Source organism: Urocitellus parryii, chromosome X, assembly GCF_045843805.1.
Source record: "Urocitellus parryii isolate mUroPar1 chromosome X, mUroPar1.hap1, whole genome shotgun sequence".
Taxonomy (NCBI): domain Eukaryota; kingdom Metazoa; phylum Chordata; class Mammalia; order Rodentia; family Sciuridae; genus Urocitellus; species Urocitellus parryii.
The window spans coordinates 84258665-84266583 of NC_135547.1; the positions used below are offsets into that span (position 1 = coordinate 84258665).

The following is a 7919-nucleotide window of genomic DNA, read 5'->3' on the forward strand; positions in this document are numbered from 1 at the left end:
GAAAATTCTATTCGTGGTTTCTTACCATGTTCTCTGTGAGGTCAACTTTATTTTCAAGGGTATATATTTTGTCTTAATTGCTTGAGGTTCTGTCTTCTATGTGGTCTAGTCTGATTGAATTTTTAATTTGTTTTATTGTTTCCTTCACTTCAAGGGTTTCTGCTTAATTTCTTTTTATAGTCTCTGCCTCTTTACTGAAGTGATATTTCACTTCCTCTATTTTCTCTCCTATACCATCCTTTATTTCAAATATCAGCCTAACTATGTATCTTCTAAATTCTTTCTTTGACATTTCTTCTACTGTGTTGTATATGTATTCTATTATTCAAACATCTTAGTTTTTATGGTGCTTTATTCCCTTGTTTCATTCATTCATGTTGTTGTTGTTTCATGTGTCTTCTCATCTAGCAGTATGGATCTGGGGCAGGACAGTTTCTATCCTGTAGTCTTGTAGTGTCCCTGAAGGCTTCAAGTACCTCACCTTTAAGGGGAAACTAATATTAAAAGCACTCAATGGAAACAATATGTGCCTTTAAACCAAATACCTACTATGGGCATCCACAGTTTTGTTGCAATAAATAAAAATAATATGTTCAATTATTGTCTAAATACAAACAGTAAGTGTGCTAAAAGGTTTTATCAATTCCATGATGAACAATGAGGGAATATAAGTAGTGTAATTTGTGATGTATATGAAGGGAAAGGAGAGAAGATAGAGGGGAAAATATAGTAAGAGTGAGAGAGGAATTAATAGAGGTTGGCTGTTAGTATGAAAGAAGTGAGAAAGAATCCAGGGAGATAGGTGAGACAAAAAATATATATATGGTTTTTTTAAAAAAATTGGTATATGCAGAGAAGTGTGATAACTGGGCCAAATGGTGTTCCATTCCAACTTTTCTGAGAAATCTTCATACTGCTCTCCAGAGTGGTTACACCAATTTGCAGTCCCACCAGCAATGTATGAGTGTCCTTTATTCCTACATTCTAACCAAACCTTTATTTTTACTTGTATTCTTGATATTTGCCATTCTGACTAGTTTTAATTTGCAGTTCTATAATTGCTAGTGACATTGAATCATTTTTTTCATATATTTGTTGACCATTCATATTTCTTCTTCTGTGAAATTTCTGTGGGTTCATTCCTTTGCCCATTTATTGATTGATTTGTTTGTGAGGGTTTTTTTCTTTGTGTGTGTGTGTGTGTGTGTGTGTGTGTGTGTGTGTGTGTGTGTTAACTTTTTGGAATTCTTTATATATCCTGGGTACTGATGCTTTATCTGAGGTGCAGGTGGCAAAGATTTTTTGCTATTCTGTAGGCTTTTTGTTCACATTCTTGATTGTTTCCTTTGCTGTGAAGAAGCTTCTTAGTTCGATACAACCCCACTCATTGATTCTTTATTTTACTTCTTGCACTTTCTGAGTCTTGTTGAGGAATTCAGTTTCTAAGCTGACATGATGGAGATTTGGGCCTACATTTTTTTCTAGTAGGATCAGTGTTTCTTGTCTAATGACTTCGTACTTGATTCAATTAGAGTTTTGTGCCAGATGAGAGATAAGGGTCCAATTTTTTTTAAATTACATATTGATTTCCAGTATTCCTGGCAGTATTTGTTGAAGAGGCTTTATTTTTTCCAATGTATGCTTTACGCATAACATAATTTGATCACTGTCATTCCCTACCTCTTTCCTTTATAGTCCCTCCTTCTCCCCCTGGTATACTCACTTCACTCTACTAATCTCCCTCCTGTTATTAATTTTAATCAGTGCATTATAATTAAATATGAAATTGAGATTTACTTTGGCATATTCATTCATATAAATGAAATAACTGGATAGATTTACTTTCCTAGTACTCTTTCCCTCTTCATATTCTTTCTCTACTTAAATTATGTACTTCCTATTTTTGTGAGATCCCTTTTATATTACACTTTTTCTCTTTCTAGTTTCCATATATAAGAGGAAACAATCTACCTTTGACATTCTGAGTGGGGCTAATTTCACTTAGGGTGCTATTCTCAAGTTCCATGCAGTTACTAGCAAATGACATCATTTTATATTTTTATGGCTAAAACTCCATTGTTTGTATATGCTATATATTTTTTATACAATCATTGATTCAAGGATATATAAGCTGGTTCCATAACATAGGCAGTTGTTAATTGTGCTGCTAAAAATGTTGATATTCATGTATCACTGCAGTGTACTGATTGTAATTCTTTAGGGTAAACACAATGAAATTGTATATCAGGTTCATAGGGTAGTTCCATTTTTAATTTTAAAAATCTTCAAACTGTAATGCAGAACAGTTATACTAATTTTGCAATTCTACCAATAATGTATTAGTTCACATTTTTCCCACATCCTTGCCAGGAAATTTTGTTATTTCTAGCCCTAATGATTAACATTCTAACTGAAGTGATATGAAATTTCAATGTAGCTTTGATTTACATTCACACAATGGCTAACAACATTGATTTGTTTTTCAATTATTTATTGACCAATTCTATTTCTTCTTTTGTGAAATTACTATTTAATCATTTGACAATGTATTTGTTAGGTTTTCATTTGTCATTTGAATTCTTCTTTATATATTATGAAAATTAAATCTTTGTTAGATGAGTAGCTGGCAAAGATTTGCTTCTACTTTATAGAGCCTCTTCTTAAGTTGTTAAACATATCCTCTGCAGTGCAGAAGCATTTTAACTTAATGCCATCCAACTTATATTTTCTTGGGTTTTTTTCCTTAAGATTTAGGAGTCTTATTAAGAAAGTTGATGCTTGAGCCAATATGTTGAAGTATTGATCCTAAGTTTCTAGCATTTGCATAATTTCTGATCTACATCCTAGGTTTTGATACATTTTATAATAAGGTAAAATAAAAATGTTAATTATACACATAAAAAGACAGTATTAAATGACTACATTACAGATGTATCAATAAAGTTAGTGTTTAAAATTTTGATGAAATGTTGTAGGTCAGATACTAATTAATGATTTTTTCTTTTAATTATTTTCTTCCTTTCCTTTTATTTCTTACTCTATGTCCAACTTCTCCTATACGGATCTTCCATTTATCTTTGAGATATATAATCTCTCCTACTTTTCCTCCTTATTTTGATATAACATTCACATATGAGAGAAAACTCTCAACCCTGGATTTTCTTTCTTTTTTAATATGTATTTTTTAGTTGTAGTTGGATACAATATTTTTATTTCACTTATTTGTTTTTATGTGGTCCTAAGAATCAAATCCAGCACCCTACACTTGCTAGGTGAGAGCATTGCCACTTAGCTACAACCCCGGCCCACAACCCGGGATTTTGTGAGTCTGGCTTATTTTGCTTAGCATGACATTCTCCAGTTCCATCAATTTATGAGCAAATGCCTAATATCATTCTTTTTTATGGCAGAGCAAAAATTGTGTGTCACATTTTTCTCTATTCATTTGTCTCTTAATGGGCATCTGGACTGATTCCATACCTTGGTTATTATAAATTGTGTTGCTATAAACATCGATGTGACTGTATAAGTAGAATGTGGTGATTTTAGATTTTTGGGGCAATTACCAAAAGATAGCTTGGTCATATGGTGATTCAATTTCTATTTTTTAAAATATCACTGTATTGCATTTCAGAGTAGTCATACAAATTTTGAGTCCTACAAAATATAAATGTGTGTACTTTTTCACAAATCATCACTTGCATTTAGTACTATTTGTATTCTTGAGAGTTGCCTTTCTGAATAGAGTGAGATAAAATGTCAGTGTTGTTTTAATTTGAATTTTCTTGATTGCTGGAGATTTTGAAATTTTTTTCAATATTGAATTGTTGTGTGTCTTCATCTAAGAGATATCTGTTATGTTTACAATTTATTGATTGGGTTATTTGGTTTTCTGTTGCTGACTTTTTTGATTTCTTTATTTATTTTAAATAATAATCCCATGTCAGAGGGGAAGTTGGTAAAGGTTTTCTTCTGTTATGGAGTTTCTCTCTTCATGCTTTTAATCATATACTTTTCCGGGCAGAAACTTTTTTTTTAATTTGAGGGCATTAATTTCATTTATTGATTGCTGGTTGTATTTATTGAGCATTAAGGGTCTTTGGAATAAAGTTGATGCTTGTAATAGTATGATGCAGTGTTGGTCCCATGTTTTTCTAGAAGTTGCAAACTTTCTGGTCTAATTCTGAAGCTTTTGGTCCACTTTGATTAGACTTATGTGCAAGGTGAGAGATATTCTTCTACATATGCATATCTACCTTCCTAGCATCATTTTTAAAAGGATATCATTTATCCAACATATATTTTTGGACCCTTTTGAGAATCAGATGACTGTAAGTAGGTGGCTTTTTCTCTATGTCTTCTATATTATCCCTTTGATATTCATGTCTATTTTGATGTTAATACCACGTCTTTTTGTTACTATTATGTCTGTAGTGTAATTTAATATCAGGTATTTTGATGCCTCCTGAATTTCTTTTCTTACTCAGGATTGCTTTGACTACTCTGGATCTCCTATCCTTCCAAATCAATTTTATGATTGTTATTTATAGTACTATGAAAAATGTTATTGACATTCTCATGGAAATTGCATAGAATCTGTATAACATTTATGGTGATATTTTTTTGGCAATATTAATTCTGCCAATCCAAAACCATGGGAGGTCTTTCCATCTTCTAATATATTCTTCTTCTTTTTTTTTTTTTTTGGTTTCCATTGCATTTATTACTAATATTTAAAAAATGTTAAAAAGAAAAAAATTCATTCTCAGTTCTCCAGTGGCTCTCCCCCACCCTCTTGCCCACACAACTCCTGACCCATTTCCTCAGGGCCAGCTTAAAACTGAAACTGCTCACTGTCTTTTTCACAGAAAACAACCAGTGCCAGGGATGTGAGGGAAGAGTGTCAGAAGAGAGCAACAGTACTGCCCATGATCCACTCAAAGATAGGCCAGGTGGAGATTCACAGAATTCAAATGAAAGGGCTGGTAGCTTCATAATGACATAGTCTAACTAAAACGGTGTAAATAGGAGCTGGGTAGGGAGGCCCATCTGAGGCTTTGCAAGACATCACTGGCCTGTGTCAGACCAAGAATAATCAACACCAGGAGAAGTACAGGGAGGACCAGGGAGGCAGTCTTGTGGAGTTTCTCAATGCTCCCAAGTTGGGATGTGGGGAAAGTCTAGAGGGCACCAAGAACCTCACTCATTTTGGCAGAAAAATTTATTCTAGTGTTGGGAAATCACAAAAATGCCACAGACACCGATGGGGGGATGCACAGTTTCACAAAGCACAGTGATCACAGACCATAGCGGTGGGGATCATGCTACTGACAGGGAAACTACAAAATCCAAAAGCAGGGGCAGTTGCCTTTCAGGAAGCAACTCTGTACCAGTCATCCAAACTTGACCTCAGGTCAGAAAACCTGGCGAGTTTCTCTAGCAGCTGAAAACACTGGGATGTCACATAAAAAGGACTTAAAACAAGCAGCTAAAGTGGGTAGGAAACTGCTCCAGAGCTCTCAGGAATTGAGGGCAGTACTGGGGACAGGTGGAATGATGCACAAGAAACAGCACCAAAGAGGTTTCCTGTTCCGCAGTCATTTGGTGAAAGGGAAGAAGATCCAGGAGGCAGTTGAAGGGAGCAAGAAAGGGTCCCAGAGGCGTCTCTGGAGGCTGGATCAGAATACAGAGCGCACTGAACACCAGTGATGAAACACAGCTCTGGACCCCAAACTGGGGAGGTGGTGGATGGGAGTGGATATGTCATTGACCGAGGGTGTTGGGTGGAAGAGCCTCACAGTAGTCTTCACAGGGCCATAGGGAAATACATGGCCACTGGGTCACAGAGGGCTCCTTCCAGCCTGGATGGGAAGGCACAGTCTCACAGAGGAGGTCCATTGACGTCTGGGTGGTAGAAGGCACAGAGGTTTTCATATCTACAATGGTCCTTTTTGGAAAAGTGTCAACAGACAGGGCAGTCAGATTTGTCTTCCATAACCTGGGGGCCATCCTTAGGAGGGCAGGTATTCTTGATAAGAGACCAGCTTTTGAGCCTTTGAGGGTTTCTCTGCTCTTTGTGAAAGCTCTCCCTAGAGAGACCCCCATGGCCTGGCCCCAGAAAAGGGGGTTCAGCACTGACCCCCCCCCCACCAACCACAACCGTCTGGGCCAGACCTGGGGCCGAGGCCTCCCTGGATTGGGCCTTTGCCCTGGGGAGGATGTGGGAGACTCAGCAGTGGTGGAATCATCAGACCCCTTGATCCTGGAGGACCTCTGTGAAGAGCTGACTTGGGGTCACTAGGCTTTCCATTGGCCATGGGGGAGGGCCCAGAAGGCTGGGACTCTCATCTTCTATGGGACTCTCATCTTCCTCATCTCCAGTCTCTTCCCGCTCAGGCAGTGGTGGCTGCTGTGGCAGCGGCTGCTGTTGCTGATTCTGCTTCTTTCGTTTCGGCATCATGGCTGCAGCAATGGCTGCAGAGGGATTTGCAGGGCAGTGAGGAAGCCTAATATCTTCTTTAACTTCTTTTTTCAGTGTCCTATAATTTTCATTGTAGAAGTATTTCAACTCCCTGATTATAGTAATTCTCAATGTTTTTTTTTTAGATTATTTTAAATGGTATAATTTTCCAGATTTCTTTCTCCATAGAATCAGTGTTGAAATGTGATATATATATATATATATATATATATATATATATATATATATTATGAATGTAAATTTATATCCTGCTACTTTGATGAATGAGCTTATCAGTTTATTGGGGTGTATCTGGAATTTAATGTCAAGAAGTTTTTATGTAATTTATTGCACTGACATTTGGGAAATAATATATTTCCCATTGTTATATATTCTTATTTGTTTGTTCCTTTTACCAATATGTAGTGTCATTCTTTCTCTTCAGCTTAATTTTTGTTTTGAAATCTGCTTTGAGAGATATGAGAATAGCTACTCCTGATTATTTTCAGACTCTATTTTCATGTACTATTTTTCATGTTTGTGGTTTCAAACATGTTTGACTTGCACATCAATTGATATGGATTTCCATTCTTTTTAATACTTATGTCTTTTTTGGTGTAATTATCTTTTTTGTTCTGGCACTTTTCTCTGTTCTTGATGTATGAATAGAAGACCAGGAGTGGACAATGAGGTCCTTCCTTATCTAATTGTTTCTCCTTGGGGCCTGGTTGTTGGTTTGGGGTTTTTCTCTCCTCTATTCTATGTATTGAGTTATTGTTGAGGCTTTCATGAAGCTTGATTGTGTGTGAAATGAGGTTGGCTGTTACTTGGAAGAGCTGTGTGTATTGCTCAACAGCAGGATCTGTACTGTATGAACTTGAAAGGTGCCAATAACTTTCCAGCCCTTATGAGAGAAAGGAGGAACCAGGAATTGCAACAAAATGGACAATTGATGTCAATCCTTAAAATAAATGTCCAATGTCTACTTTGACATCTATAACACTAATCACCACTTGTAAAGGAATTGTGAGGTCAGCACTTAATATCAGAATTAACAACAAACAACCATGAACTAGATTAGGCATTAAACAGCAGGTTTACATCATCTCTCTATAAATGATCACAACAAGAATGAGGTAGTACTTACATAGACATTATAAAACTTTATAATTTTATCATATTGTGGAATTACTGTTTCTTAGGTGAAGAGAAACTAGGATAGGAAGGCAAAAGAAATTTTGAAATATGTAAAAAATAAACATAGGAGAAGCAGAAGATAGGTGCCAGATGATGACTATTAAAAAAGAAGGTGTAAACATACCTAGGAGTAATAAAATAAAGATGGAGGAAAAAAGGAAAATGTGGCTATTAGTAGGGGAAGAGAGAGTGAAGAAGGAGCAATAAGAGGAATAGAGAACAAGGATTAAACAAAAACAAAAGGAAGAGCAAAACAACTTAA

At 36.0% G+C, this 7919-nt stretch overlaps 1 pseudogene; it reads right to left on the reverse strand.

Moving 5' to 3' along the window:
* Nucleotides 1–5881: 5881 nt before the first annotated feature.
* LOC144250842 (proline-rich protein 3 pseudogene) lies at nucleotides 5882–6457 on the reverse strand (annotated as a pseudogene).
* Between the last annotated feature and the right edge of the window lie 1462 nt (nucleotides 6458–7919).